Source organism: Pelophylax lessonae (assembly GCF_965119305.1).
Source record: "Pelophylax lessonae genome assembly, chromosome: 6".
Classification (NCBI taxonomy): Eukaryota; Metazoa; Chordata; class Amphibia; order Anura; family Ranidae; genus Pelophylax; species Pelophylax lessonae.
In genome coordinates, this window is record NC_138773.1 from 82,063,289 (window position 1) to 82,078,157 (window position 14,869).

Consider the following 14,869-nt stretch of genomic DNA (forward strand, 5'->3'; position numbering starts at 1 on the left):
CTACAGTATGTCATCTCTGGCAGACCAGTATCTTTGCAGTGACCACTCAATGCCAATTAATTGACCAGGGGGACAGCCAGACTACAAGAATTTGTGTCCTCAAGTCAAGAAAGGTCAGAACAAGTAGCGGTGTGCCACACCTTAGTACTCACCCAGTCAGCCCCTTGATTTTTAAATGACAGCCCTCCAATACTACCAAAATAAATATACTTACATGTATATTTCTGTGCAATTTAACTGCTCTTTGGTTTTGCACAATAAATCTACATAGGAGTGTTCCAAGGCGGCAGAAAGTAAAGCCTGAACTTTGAGATCAAGACAAGGGGAGGAGAAACTTACATAGTTCTGCCATAATAACACCCCCTTTTGGCATCACAATTTAAATATGGTTGTTTCTATGGGGTTTTTTTTAGCATGGGCAAGGAATTTTATATAACTACTTAAAATACTATATGTGAATTGCCAATAAGCCTTTCCTATTTCTGTATTCATGTTATAATTTATTGTTCATTTTAATTAATGTCATCAAATATTTCTTATTTAGAATATGGCAAAGGATTTCTAGATTACAGTGGGTTAGCAGAGAGCACAGTACATCAGCAATCATCTCCATTAAGACAACCTAGCTCTCATTGAAACTGAAATTCTCAAACTTAGCCATCTGATTGGGGAATTAATGAGAGGAGTCTTTCACATGAGTGTGTAAACTTCTGCCGAAGCTACTGGGGTTGTAAACAGGTTTGTGTAGTAGAGGGGAAAACAGAGATAAACTTGTGAAAAGAAACCCAAAGCTCCACCTGCTGCCTTAACCACTTTCCGACCGCCGCAAGTACATATACTGCGGCGGTCAGCCCCTCACAGGCAAAGTGATGTATCGGTACGTCACTAGCCTGTGAGGCTCTGGGGAGCGAGCGCGCGCCGCTGGAGGCGTGCTCCCGCTCCCGCTCAGTCACGGACCCCCACCCCCCGCGTGTGTGCCTGGCGGACCCGATGTCCGCCGGGCACTCGCGGTCGTCCATTAGAGCGGGAGAAAGGCAGGCGGCTAATGTAAACAAGCCGCCTGTCATTCTCCCCTGTGTAAGAATAGTGATCATACGGTTCTACTATGTAGGACCGTTGATCACTGTTCCTACACCTCAAGCCACAGCCAATCACAGTTAGAAACACGCCCCTAGGGACACACACAACCCCTCCCTCTCAAAAAAAGTTAACCCCTTCACTGCCAGTGTCATTTTACAGTAACAGTGCATATGTATAGCACTGATTACTGTAGTAATGTCACTGGTAACCCCAAAAGTGTCAAAAATGTCAGTCATGGGTCCGATCTGTCCGCCGCAATGTCGCAGTCCCGCAAAAAAAATCGCAGATCGCCGCCATTACGCGTTAAAAAAAAAACAACAAAAATTACAAAAATCTTTCCCTTAGTTAGTAAACGCAATAACTTTTGCGCAAACCAATCAAAATACGCTTTTTGCAATTGTTTTTACCAAAAATATGTAGCATAAAACAAATTGCCTAAAATTTTAAAAAATTTTGATTTTTACATTTTTTTGGGGGGAATTTTTGTTTAAAAAAAATGTGAAAAATACTGTTATCTTTGCAAAATTTACGCTCTTTTTTTGTTTATAGCGCATGATCAAAAAATCGCACAGGTGATCAAGTACCACCAAAAGAAAGCTCTGTTTGTTGGAAAAACAGGACGTCAAATTTGTTTAGGTACAGCATCGCACGACCGCGCAATTGTCCGTTAAATTCACGCAGTGCCGAATCGCAAAACAGGCCCTGGTCAGGAAGGGGGTAAAATCTTCCGGGGCTTAAGGAGAATAAAAAAATATGAATACGCAATATTTTTGTCCTGTCCATAATTCTTGAATAAAGCAAATATGGTAATTTCTATAACCTACGAAACAATAACATTACAAAATATAACATGGACAAATGGTGATGACAGGCTTAAAGATGCTTTTTCCTTACTTAAGTCCGCCATCCATGTCACTTGTTGGTACCTCTTCTTGACATAATTTTAAGAAGAGTCTGCCATTGGCCAGCCATTTGGAAGTGTCCATGTCACCCAGGCAGGATGCGGACACCCAAAAAAGACCCTCTTTCTTACAATAATTAAAATAAAAGTCTCATGACCAGGCACAACATGTGACCATGGCTTTAGGTAAGTAAAAAGATTATCTTTGGGCTTATTTTAATTTCTAACTAACATAGTGATTAGTGGGGGGGGGGGGGTTAATGCCCAGAGTTTCATTTTAAATAATTATGAGTAATTCTTCTTTTTCAACCTCCATTCTGTATCAGGTAGCATGCACTGCTTCATCTAATTGTAATGGAAGACTAGCTTTCCACTAATTTAATGACAGAGGGATCGTCTGCTGGCTGCTGAGAACTCCACGATGTACTTTCCATTCGCGAGCGCGTTCTGTCATGTAGGAATACATTTGCTTACTAGAAAGTTAGAACTAAGATGTAATCTCATTTTGTTTTCAATAGACCGAAGCAAAATTAATTATTCATTAGGATATTTTCTTAAAGTAGTGTCTTAGCCTTAATTTCCAATTCCCTTAATGCGGTAAGGATCTGTGCTGGCAAGCTATCAATTATTAATGGAGTTAAAACAATATTTGTTTTACATACGATAAATTCCTTTGGGGGAACATTAAATCTGCTTACAAATTCTCTGTTAGCTTTTCTCCTCTGCACAGAAGAGACTTGAGTGTGGCACAGCAATGCCAGCCGATAGCGTTCGGGGGCTTTATTTTGTTTTCAAAGTTAGTTAAAGTATTGTTATTAAGAAAACTGGAAAGTTAGACTTCCCTGAAGCATGCAATGCCAGGGGAGTATCATGTTTTAAAACCGGACTTACGTGATAACAATTAGGCTGGTGTTTTAAAATTAATTATCATAGGAATGCTTTTTTTATATAATAACTTCTAATAAATGCAAGCTTTTTTTTGCCAGTATTTTGAGATAATCTGAATAAGAATAGGTTTTGAAAAATAACTGTTTTCCAATGTAAAAACGAAATTTAAAAAGATATGAATAAGCATGTTCATTAATAGCAAACAATACAGATGTCACATACTTACCTTACCAGAAATTGAGGCTACCTTTGGAGTGGCTTGGTCCTGCTAATGTTTATTTTAAGATAAATCCTGCCTTGTATTTTCTTCCTATAGTGTGACCCTAACCGAGCTGCTTACATATTGTCCAGCCACTGAACAATATTTGTGGCTGTTATGTCTCAGATAATGCAGTCTAATTTCTCCCTCTTATACTGCAGTCTAACAAAGCTGCCTAAATGCTGTATGGCCACTGTACAATAGGGCGGGATATTTTCAACCACCCACAGGTGGCAGTGCTGGATCAATCGCCAAGCACCATCACTTTTTTTTTTAACAGAAGGAATGTTTATTGAAAAAAAACAGCAGTGTACATGTGAGTGATAGCAGATATTACAAAGTACACATCATTCAGTAATACAGTCCATAAATGGGATGAAGATGGTCAGAGAAGCTTAGTTAGGGGAAAAATAAACATAATATACTTCTGGGTATTTCGCCCTTAAGATAGAAACATAAGTCAGCTCAGCAGTTCCAAAAACTCGAAAAGAAAAAGAAAAAAAAAAACAGTGTCATACCCAATCAAAGACATAAAGAGGGAAAGGGGGAAGCACCATCACTTTTACCTGTAAGGAAGGAGAATGAGTAACATGCACCCTAGATGGGAAAGGATATGTCTGCAAAAACAACGGAGTTATTCAAGTCATTCTCTCAGCAGCTCAGCTCCAAAAGATAGTAGCTCATTTTAGGCATTCTCCCAGTCTTGGCTGATCTCTGGATTCTTGGTGCCTCCAACGAACTGCAAAGCGCAACAGTCTTTCACAGCAATCACAGCATGTCTGGCTAAGAAGAGCGGCCTGAAGGAATTTGAACCCAGCCTTCCCCTTTATTTATACCACTGGTGGGTAGGCTTCATCCGAAAAAACCTGTGAACAGAAGCACTAACATTTATTCTTTCACACAGACACCAGTGGTCCTCTGTACAGCTGAGTACTGGCATTTTTAAACAGCTAGGACCTGCAAGACATTTAAAATGTAGCATTTTCTTTATCTTAACTAAATGTTTTAGTTGGGCTTTATTTTACTGCAACAGACTAGCGGCACATTTTTCTAGGTTATTGTAGTAATTAAGAAACCAGAAATCAGTGCAATCTAGGGTGTGTTCAGATATAAATATGTGAGGATCTGTTTCTCCGTTTTTAGACAGTAGCCACCAGCTGTGTTGATGGCACCCTCCACAATGTGTGAATAAACAACTCTGTGATTGATATTTGTATCCTTGTTGGAACTCACAGTTTCCATATACTGGCAAAGACAGCAGAGTGACTGTATTGGGGGTGGGAGGGGGTAGAAGCATGGACTAGAAAAGAGGGCTTACCACCTACCAGCATACCAGTTCTCTCTAGTATTGTGAATTCAAGTTTTCCAGGTCACTACAACTTGACATGTGACCTGTTATCTTATACTCAGTTTGGTCTGCCTTCAACATAGGAAAAGGGAAGAAGCATCAGATGCCTAATTTAAAGACACGACTAACAAACTGGATGGGAAGAGGATACAAGAGAAGGCAGAGATGTCTCTCATCTATCACGCATCAGTTTTGCACAGAATGAATTTCTTTACTCTTGTCTGTCCTACATCTGACAACAATCTGCCTTTCTATTGCCAGCACAGTTCTTTCTCCATAAATGAATTTTAACTATGCCAAATTAATGTTATTCTGTTTGATTCAGAACACTACATATTGAAGTGCATAGCTGAAGAGGCAAGAAGATTTTTATCATGCTTTTTTTTACCATCAGTGCAAAAAACAAAATCTATAAAAATTATTTCAGAATGATATTACCAGTTATACAATGTCATTATTCAAGCAAACATTTACAGTCACATTTATCTTCGTGTTGCAGGAACCTGTGGTACGCAGGCATTTTACCATAGTGCAACAGTGCAGTGCGTTATTGTGATGCTATCCATTTTTACATGGCACCCAATGCACAATGACAGTAGTGGGCAACAATCCCTACTGTAGCACATCACAATGCACATGCCAAGGGTTGTGGTGTGCGGTACTAAAATAAAGAATCAATCCCATTTTAATGGGGTAAGGTATAGTGCCTGCATGTTCAAAATGAATGAGCTGCTTAATGCACCATATTGTGAATGAGCCCTTAGCGAATCATAGGTCCTAAACATGAAGTTAATGTTTAATTGTAGCCAGTAAAGACAGTGTGAAAGTAATTAGATTCAGAAAAAAACTTATAAGGCTCCATGCACACTGGCTTAAAAATCGCTGCTACTCTAGGAGTTTTGTGTTCTGCTTGTAGAAGCAGCACATTAGGACGATTACAGGCATATTTTAAGCTCAACATTTAGAGGCAGGAACAAAAAACACTTTGGTTTGTGTTTCTGATTGGAGTTTTCTGGCAGAAAAAATGCAAAATTCTCCTAAACTCGTCTAAACTCTGTACAAAAACTGCTCTATATGAGCTTTTTTTTACTGCCAAGGGAACAGACTTGTTTTTAAGCCCAGTGTGCATGGAGGCTTAGGCATTTAACAAGCTTCCAGTGGCTCTGAACCACCAAACTGCCTGCTGCTGAACGGTGGCCTCCAGCTAGCTGCAGATCCCCTAACCTCCCACAGTGCCCCCATCCTCCCACAGTGCCCCCTACAGTTCCACCCAACACACTGCAATGCCCCTAGCTTGCCACAGAGCTTCCATCCTCCCATAGTGCCAAAACCTCCAATAATGTCCTCCAGCTCCTATAGTTTCCCGCAGAGCTCCTGCAAAGCCTCTAGTCTCCTGTAAAGACCCAATCCCCAAGTGTTGTCCCCAGATCCCTCCAGAAACCTCACAAGGTCCCTACAAGGCCACCAAGTATTCAGCAGAGTCTCTAACTCACTCTAGAACCTCCATCCCACCCACAGTGACACCAAGCCCTATTCAGAGCCTTTCAGCATTCAACATATTTTGTATTTCCATACTTGTATTATGTGGGTATACAATTTATATATATATATATATATGTATAGTTAGTCAATGCAGGATTTGCACATGTGATTTGACCTGCGACATTTTTGCAGCAGGGGAGATGCACTTTTTACTACTAAATACTTTGGAAGTATAATAGTAATGTGGGGTTTGGTAGCGCTACCCCATTAATTCCTTCCTGATAATCATATACTGTATATCCTACTGTTGTAGGACATAATACTCAGTGACAGCAGCTGACCAAAATACACTCCATATACAGTACTATTGTGTGGAAACAGATAAAATCCAAGGTTTGCTGAAGCACTGTGTATTATAAACAATTACAACAAATGGTTTTTGTTTTGAAAAAATATTAATTTTCATCTTTTTTTTGCTCTTTTTTGGTTGTCAGCACTACTGATCTCCTTCATCACCTTGCAGCCATTCCGCCTCTTGTCTCTATGTATGCTCTCTAGCATTAGCTGCAGGTCATTGTTCTGGACCAGCTTCCTGGAATTAAAAGCATTGGACAATGACTGTTCAATGTATATCAGCACAGCCACCTCTTATCTCCACCAGGGCATGTGCCAGGGTGACACGCAGGAGCACAATGGGGAGAAAGGAACATAGCGCCATCATCCCATAACAGGAAGGCCTGAACATGGACCTTCATGGTAGAATCACCAGAAATTTAATAAAAGCTACAGGTTTAAAAAGACTGAAAACAACTTCTGAAATCACATTATATGAGATTTTAGTGATCAAGTTAAGAGTTCTACTTTAAATAGGTTTTCAACAAGCTTTTCCAAGCATTAATATTTCTCCAAGTTTGTTAAAGTCTGCTAAAAGCCTATTTAAAACACCCACCAGTATTTCTATTTAGAATTATATTCAACATGCTCAGACTGAAAGTGCAACTCAAGACAAAACTTTTTATTTCTTCAGTTTAGATGATTTTTACTGTGGTGTATTCCTCATTAACCACTTGCCTACTGGGAACTTTTACCCCCTTCCTGCCCAGGCCAATATGCAGCTTTCAGCGCTGTCGCACTTTGAATGGCAATTGCGCAGTCATGCAATACTGTACCCATATGAACTTTTCTATCATTTTTGTTCACGCAAATAGAGTTTTCTTTTAGTGGTATTTAATCACAACTTGGTTTTTTATTTTTGCTAAATAAACAAATAAAGACAGGAAACTTGAAAAAAAAAAAACTTTTTCATATAAAATTTTGCAAACAGGACATTTTTTTCCTTCACTGATCTGTGCTGATGAGGCTGAGCTGATGGGCACTGATAGTCTGCATTAATGGGCACTAATGAGGCCATACTGGTGGGCACTGATGAGGAGGCACTGATGAGGCTGCATGGATAGGCGGCACTGATCGCCACTGATAGGTGGTATTGATGGGCACTAATAGGCGGCACTTATAGGCTGCACTGATAGGCACTGATAGGTGGCACTTATGGGTACTGATAGGTGACACTGATAGGCTGCACTGATGGGCACTGATAGGTGACACTGATGAGGAGGCACTGATTGGGAGCACTGGCGGGCACAGATTGGTAGCACTGGTAGGCACTGTTGGGACTGTCCTGCTAATGAGGACACTAATAATCAGTGCCCTGATTACCAGTGTACATGTTCCTTTTACACAAGTCGTTTATCATCTCTCACCTGTCAGTATGAGGAAAGGAGTGCCAATATCCGGCTTCTGCTACATTCATGATCAGCTGTGATTGGACGCACCTGATCACGTTATAAACAGCTGCTGATTGGCTCTTTACCTCAATCTGTAATCAGCACTGTCCGGAGGACACTGCTATCACAGAGCGTGCTGCCCACCCGCATATGACGGTCTCCCAGAACCCAGGTCGGCCCAGCTGTAGTAGTCATTCAGGAACAGAGAGGTTAAAGTGGAACTTTAGTCAGAAAGTTAAGTCTTGTTAGATCACTTCCGGCTGGGCCCTTTTGCAGGTATAGCTATGTAAAAACAATAACAATAAGTGTACACTATCTTACTCTGCTCTGCACATGCTCAGTTGCTCTCCATATTTTGGCATTGTGCAGAAAATGGAGAGGCAAATCTGCCGACAGCCTAAAGATTTACTGCTGCTCAGGGGGCCCCGGGCTTCAGCAAAATGGCAGCCTCCAGAAAGAAGAAACAGGAACAATGCTGGAGGCAACTTACAGCACACACTATTTTTGGTAGCATAATTAGTAATGTGGAATGTATGTTCCTTGCTAAAGACCATTCATTTTTATCAAGTTGTTATGGGTAAAGTTCCGCTTTAAGGAGGTTCAAACGAATCTAGTGTCCTGATGCCAGTTGTCAGTGTGACAGAAAGTGAGTATCAATCCCAAATTTTACATTTGTTAGTGGAAGGTGAAGGAAAATCTCCTAATGGAAAATCTGGTGAGTCAAACGTGAGTCAAACGAGATTTCCCTTAATTGTATGCAGATTCATTAGGCAGGTTTTTCATAGTGCTTCTAGTTCCATGATTGGGGCTGCGCAACCTCCCTCTTATGCTCAAGTGGACACAGGAAAGGACAGGAAATTAGTGAACACACTAGCCAGGCTGAATTTCAGGCCTATAATGAGTTAAAGCTACTGTCAACCACTAGCGCTCATTCACACGGTCTTGTGTATTACCAATGCATTACTGCTAAGCATTGCACACAGTGTTCAATGTTGCAATTCATTTTTCCTGGCCAGCCCCACGTCAGCACACCTGGGTTTGCTCCTCCTGCGAACCCTCAGGACCACCCTTATCCTAGCTTATAAGAGAGGGCCCTCCCATTCCCTCTTGTTCTCCTTTTTTTGGTCTCCAGGCCACCTGAAGAAAGCTACAAGTGAGAATGGATCCCCCCCTGCCGAACCTTCCCACCCAGGTTTAGCCTCTCCTGGGATTGGTAGGTCCAGACTGATAGAGGTAAATCCTCTTAACACCCTGGATGCCCTGAGTGCCGGGGCCGCGGGCATGAATGGCTTAAAGAGCCTAAGAGTATGGTGGAGAGGCTGTGGTGTGCTCAGCCCGTTTCCCCTCACCTGTTTGCAGCTATTAGGGATGCACCGGCCGTTCTCCCTGACTGATATATTCACTGGCAGTGATATCAGAGGAGGTGGAGCTGTGGGCGGTGGGTGTAGCCTAGCAACCGCCCTGCATAAGAGAGGCAGCGATGCCAAGAGCCATTTCATTTTCTGTGCATGTGAAGGTCAGTGCAGAGAGATAACTAGGTTCCGGGTGGCTGTGTTTCCTCCCGATGACTCACTCTCTCTCCCTCTCCTATCCTCGTCTGCTTTGTAGTAAGCTCTCTGCTGCCACCCGGTGGTTCCCAGCTTCTTCCTTTCAAGCTCATCTGCTCTCTGCTGCCACCTGCTGGTGCTGTCTTTTCTATACAGGTAAGCAGCCTCTTTTTTATATAAAAAAAAAAAAAAAGAGCTGGAGCTAGAAAAGAGTGTCTTTTTTATTTTTCTTCTCTCTGTGTGTTTAACATATTTCATCTATATGTTATTAAGTTAGAGAAAGTTAGGGTGAGGGGAAACGGAGGAAATATGCTTATCTTACTTTCCTCTTTTTTAGCATGAGCTCGCCACAGCGGGCATGAAGATCGTCGGAAAGGTAGGAGGGGGCTACGAGGGACTAGACGGTGCATACACCATATTTAAAGGGTGTTTGTCTTTTAGGAGCAAGAGCCCTAAAAAGAAGCATTCGCATAAGGAAAAGACCCGCCAACGATCTGGTTCACCTCCACCTGAACCACGCTCTAGCCAGGTGCCTCATTCTCCGAGCAGGTCGCACGCTAGTAAATCTCCAGCCATAGAGCCAAGGAGGTCCAAAGGTTGACCCGCGGAGGGCTTATGTTGGACCTGTACGGCTCCTACCGCTCCCGGAAAACTCCTGTGTGTCCCGAGTGCATTAAAGATGTGGCCACAGACAAGGAGGCAGAGGCAAACAAAATTAAAGAATATATCCACAAAGCCGTGGCGGATAGCATACACCTGGTGGCTAGTACAAGTACGCAGAGAAGAAGGCCTAAAACAGGGAGTAAACCAGAGTACAGAAAGGGATCACCGCCAGTGCTGGAAATTTCCTCAAGAACATCTTCGGAATCAGAGGATCTAGAGAACCATATGTCACGGCTGTAAAGGAAGCCATAGAATGGGAGCAAGACTCCCAGCCACCAGAAAAAGTAAGGAGATATTTCCTAACCCTAAAGAAGCAGGGAGCAACTTTTCCTTTCATGACAGAAATACGAGAATTGTTGGAAGAAGAATGGGGGAAACCAGAGCAGAAAACAAACACCAAGAATAGTTTTTCTAAGTTATACCCTTTTGAGACCGTGGATGCCGAGTTTTGGGAATCTCCGCGGGGGGTAGATGCAGCCCTATAGCATTTGGCAAGGTAGGTGTCTCTTCCTTTAGAGGACTCCGTAACCTTCAGGGACCCAATGGATCGACGGGCGGATGCTGATCTTAAAAAGATCTACTCGTTGGCTGGTATGGCCTGCTGCCCGAGCATAGCATTGTCCTCCATCTCCAGAGCCGTTAAGGTATGGGTCACGAACGTGGAGACCGCACTTAACTCAGGAGCAGAGAGAGCCAGGATTGTTACAGCCTTGAAAGAATTAAATCTGACAGCAGCCTTCCTGGCGGAGGCCTCCATAGACCTCGTAAAGCTGTTAGGGAGGCTTATGGTGCACTCGGTGACAGCAAAGAGAGCCCTCTAGCTGCGGCACTGGGCGGCTGACAGTGCATCAAAACAGGCACTTTGCAATATTCCGTTTAACGGTAAGATACTTTTTGGAAAGACCTTAGAGGAAGCAATTAAGCGTGTAACGGGAGGTAAGATGGGACTCTTACCACAGAGAGCAAAGAAGAGACAACCATCCTTCCGTCCAGGACAGACCGATTTCAGAAGAGCGCAGGAGATCATATAGGCCTGGTCGAGAATATGCAAGGGGCCAATGGAGAGGAACGCAGAGCTCCTTTTTGAGGGGTGTAAAGTCACGAGCAGCGCAAACGGCGAAGAAGGCCGAGAAGTCTTTTTGACGGTGCATCTGTCCAACCCCTCCAGGTGGGGGCCAGGCTGACAGCCTTTTGGAGGGTATGGACGGACGAAGTCAGGGACCAATGGGTCCAAAGTATGATAAAGACGGGCTACAAGATAGTCTTTCGGCAAAAACCACTGAACATATTCGTCCAGACAAGATGGCCACAGGACCGGAGGAAGCAAGAATTTTTAATAGGATACGTAAAAGAATTGTGTCAGAAACAGTACCTTGGGCAAAATTCCATACAAGAGCTTTTCAGACGTCATTACTTTGTCAGTGGGATGGCTCATCCTTAGATCAGAGGATTAGGTTGCCAACTTGAATCCGCCAGAACCTAGTATGGTTGAGTTCACCGGACAGCCTGTCGCGAGGCATGCCCCTCAGCCCAGGGGAGTGGATAACAATGACTTCGGATGCCAGTCCCTGGAGCTGGGGGGCCCACTGCCTCGGCAGGCAGATTCAGGGCAGATGGCAAGCAATGGAGACAAGACACTCCAATCTCCTGGAGTTGCAAGCAGCCTTCCTAGCCCTGCGTGCTTTCGAAGACTTGATTCAAGGAACCCAAGTCCAACTAAGGTTGGACAATCAAACGGCAGTCTCCTACATAGCCCGACAAGGAGGAACCAAAAGCCTCTCTTTACTGCAATTGACAACCAGGATTTTTGTCTGGGCCGAGACACGCCTGGAGGCCCTGACAGCGACCTACATTCCAGGCAGACAGAACATCCTTGCAGATCAGCTGAGTTGGAAATTTCCCCACCAGCAGCGAGTGGGCGGTCAACAGATGCTACCTGGAACAAATTTTCTCCGAATGGGGAACACCCTCCGTGGATCTAATGGCAACATCAGAGAATGCACAGCTGCCAAAATTTGTAACAAGGTTCAAGAACCACAAAGCGATAGCACAAGATGCATTCTCAATTCCATGGACGTTCCCACTAGTATACATCTTCCCTCCATTTCCACTAATTTTGAAGACATTATTGAAAATCGCAAAAGAGGGGACACATGCAATCCTCATACTACCCTTCTGGCCTCGAAGACCCTGGTTTCCATTGCTATTACAGATGGCGGCAGCCCGGCCAATAGCTCTGCCCCTGAAGGAAGACCTATTGAAACAGGGACAGTGGACACATCGGAATCCAGGGAGGCTGCAACTAGCGGCTTGGCTCTTGAATCGGCCAGATTGCGGTCGCAGGGACTACAAATTCTACATATACAAGAGAGTGGGAGAAATTTGTAACCTTTGCTACTGAACAGGGCTTCTCCCCATCCACGCCAGAGATCAAGAATGTACTAGGCTTCTTGCAAACAGCCCTAGAAGTGGGCTTGGCCTACAATACATTCAAAGTACAAGTATCTGCATTATCAGCATTCACAGGTCATAGGTGGGCGGAAGAACTCCTAATAAGAAAGTCCTCAAAGCGACAATGGGAATACAGCCTCCGAGAAAGACCCTCTTCCCAACTTGGGACTTGGGCATAGTGCTAAATGCCCTGCTCCAACCTCCGTCCGTCCTGACCGAGACATGCCCCTTGTGGTTCTTAACATCAAAGATAGCCTTCCTTACAGCTATCACATCAGTCAGAAGGGTTTCTGAACTAGCAGCCTTTTCTTGCAGACAGCCATTTTGTCTTGTTCTGGCAGACAAAGTTATCCTGCGGCCCTCACCAGCCTTAATATCTAAGGTAGTCTCGGAGTTCCACTTAAATTGGGAATCGATCCTTCCAAGTTTCACACAACCACCAGAACAGACAGATGAGCTAGACCTGAGGCCACTAGATATGGTCAGATTATTTGCGACGTACCTACAACGCACCCAGCAAATACGAAAGTCAGATGGCCTATTTATTCTGCCAGCAGGTCCTAGAAGAGGGGAAGCTGCATCAGCAAGACTCATATCAACTTGGATTACCAGGACAATTAACCTGGCATACAAGCACAAATTTTACGTGCGCACTCAACTAGAGGTGTGGCGACCTCATGGGCAGCACTCGCCAAAGTGTCGGTGGAGGAAATATGCAAGACAGCCAGCTGGAGCTCCTGCGGTACCTTCGCCAGACACTATAACTTGGACGTGATGTCATGTCAACCAATACAACAAGATTTGTAACGGCAGTAGTGACGGCACCTTTACAGACGAAATAAAGTCTATTCATAGAGCATTAAAATGGACTGTTCTTTTATGTCATTATCCCGCCCTACATAGCTAGGTAAATCCCAGGTGTGCTGACGTGGGGCTGGCCAGGAAAACGGAAAATTGTTACCAATACTTACCGTAATTTTCCTTTCCTGGCCAGTCCTCACGTCAGCACAACCTTGGAACCCTCCCTAAGTGGCCTGTCGTCGCTAAATACAGAACAAGAGGGAATGGGAGGGCCCTCGTTTATGAGCTAGGAAAAGGGTGGTCCGGATGGTTCACAGGAGGAGCAAACCCAGGTGTGCTGACGTGAGGACTGGCCAGGAAAGGAAAATTACTGTAAGTATTGGTAACAATTTTCCGTTTTAATGGCAGCCCAATGCACCTAGGCCTCACAGTCCATTGCACTTGCATTGCATAACACACAGATGTGAACCATCTATTGTGATGAAATGTGCTAAAATATGTGTATGGTTTTTTTTCATAGTTAAAGGGCTGCCCTAATATGTCACTAACATGTACACTAAACTCTGATTTTAATTAAAAAAAAAAAAAAAAAGAAAAACTGCTCATTCCTAACAGAAGTGAGGGGAGAAAAGGAGAGGCTTTGGAGCTCACATTGCAGAAAACCACAGTAAGAAACAACTTCATGGAAAATAGATAACATGGCCATCAAGTAGTAGTTGTGTGTGGATTATTTTTGGAGACTAAGGATATCATTAAGTTTCATTTTAAGGTATGGTAAAACATTGCATTGCATCAGGTGCACAAAAACAACGCTGTGAATGGGGCTTCACAATTTAGCGCGCAGGGAAGCCAGGACAAAAATTTGAGCCATTCAGCACAGAGGCTGTAAAATGTATATTTTTATGTTTGACTAGGATATAGGATATTCCTTTTGATTTTATTCAGAGCATTTTTAGTATTTTTGATTTTACTGGCTGGCTTAAAAAAAAAAGAGAAGAAAAATCTGATAGAAAGAGTGCGGTGACAGAACATCTGTCAGGTTTGTTGCGTAGCAGATAAAACAGGTGCTGTTTCAGTGAGTAGGTTTTAATTTAAACCCACAAGGTTTTCACACAGTTCCCTTAATGGGATCCGTGAGGTCAGTTTATAGACAGCAATAATAATGAAGGTTAATTACTGGATATATAGATATCCACACCGCTTCTTTCTGCCAGCACTATCTACATAATGCATAATTAATTCAATATTGTAATTTCAACTGGTCTGCTTAAATATTAAAGGAACAGTCTCATAAAAATAATATTGACGTAATTAATTATGGCCGAGCCCTTCTACAAGTTTTATATTGGCTGGATTCACACTGTACATTTATATAAATGCTGAGCTTTAGCATTCATTTTACTGCACTTTAGCAAGCATTTTGATGCGGGCATATTGCTGAGTTAAAAACACTGCAAGAATGCAAACATAGCCAAATATTTGGTACAATGCTGTATAACCTAATAAAGTGCAGCAAATTATAGTAAAAGGGAAGCATTAAAGATTCATGCTAACATGCAGTGTTTTTACAGTTATATTGTGAATATCCAAATTGATAATATAATTAATCCTTTAAAGTCCAACTCTAACAAAAACTCCTTTTTTGTATAGAATGGGGGGGATGAC

The 14,869-nt window shown here is 43.0% G+C and overlaps 1 pseudogene across 1 annotated transcript; it reads left to right on the top strand.

Moving 5' to 3' along the window:
• The first annotated feature begins 10,287 nt into the window (after positions 1-10,287).
• On the top strand, positions 10,288-11,141 carry LOC309557683 (annotated as a pseudogene). Its single transcript has one exon. The product of its transcript is annotated as an uncharacterized misc_RNA (transcript).
• The last annotated feature ends 3,728 nt before the right edge of the window (positions 11,142-14,869 follow it).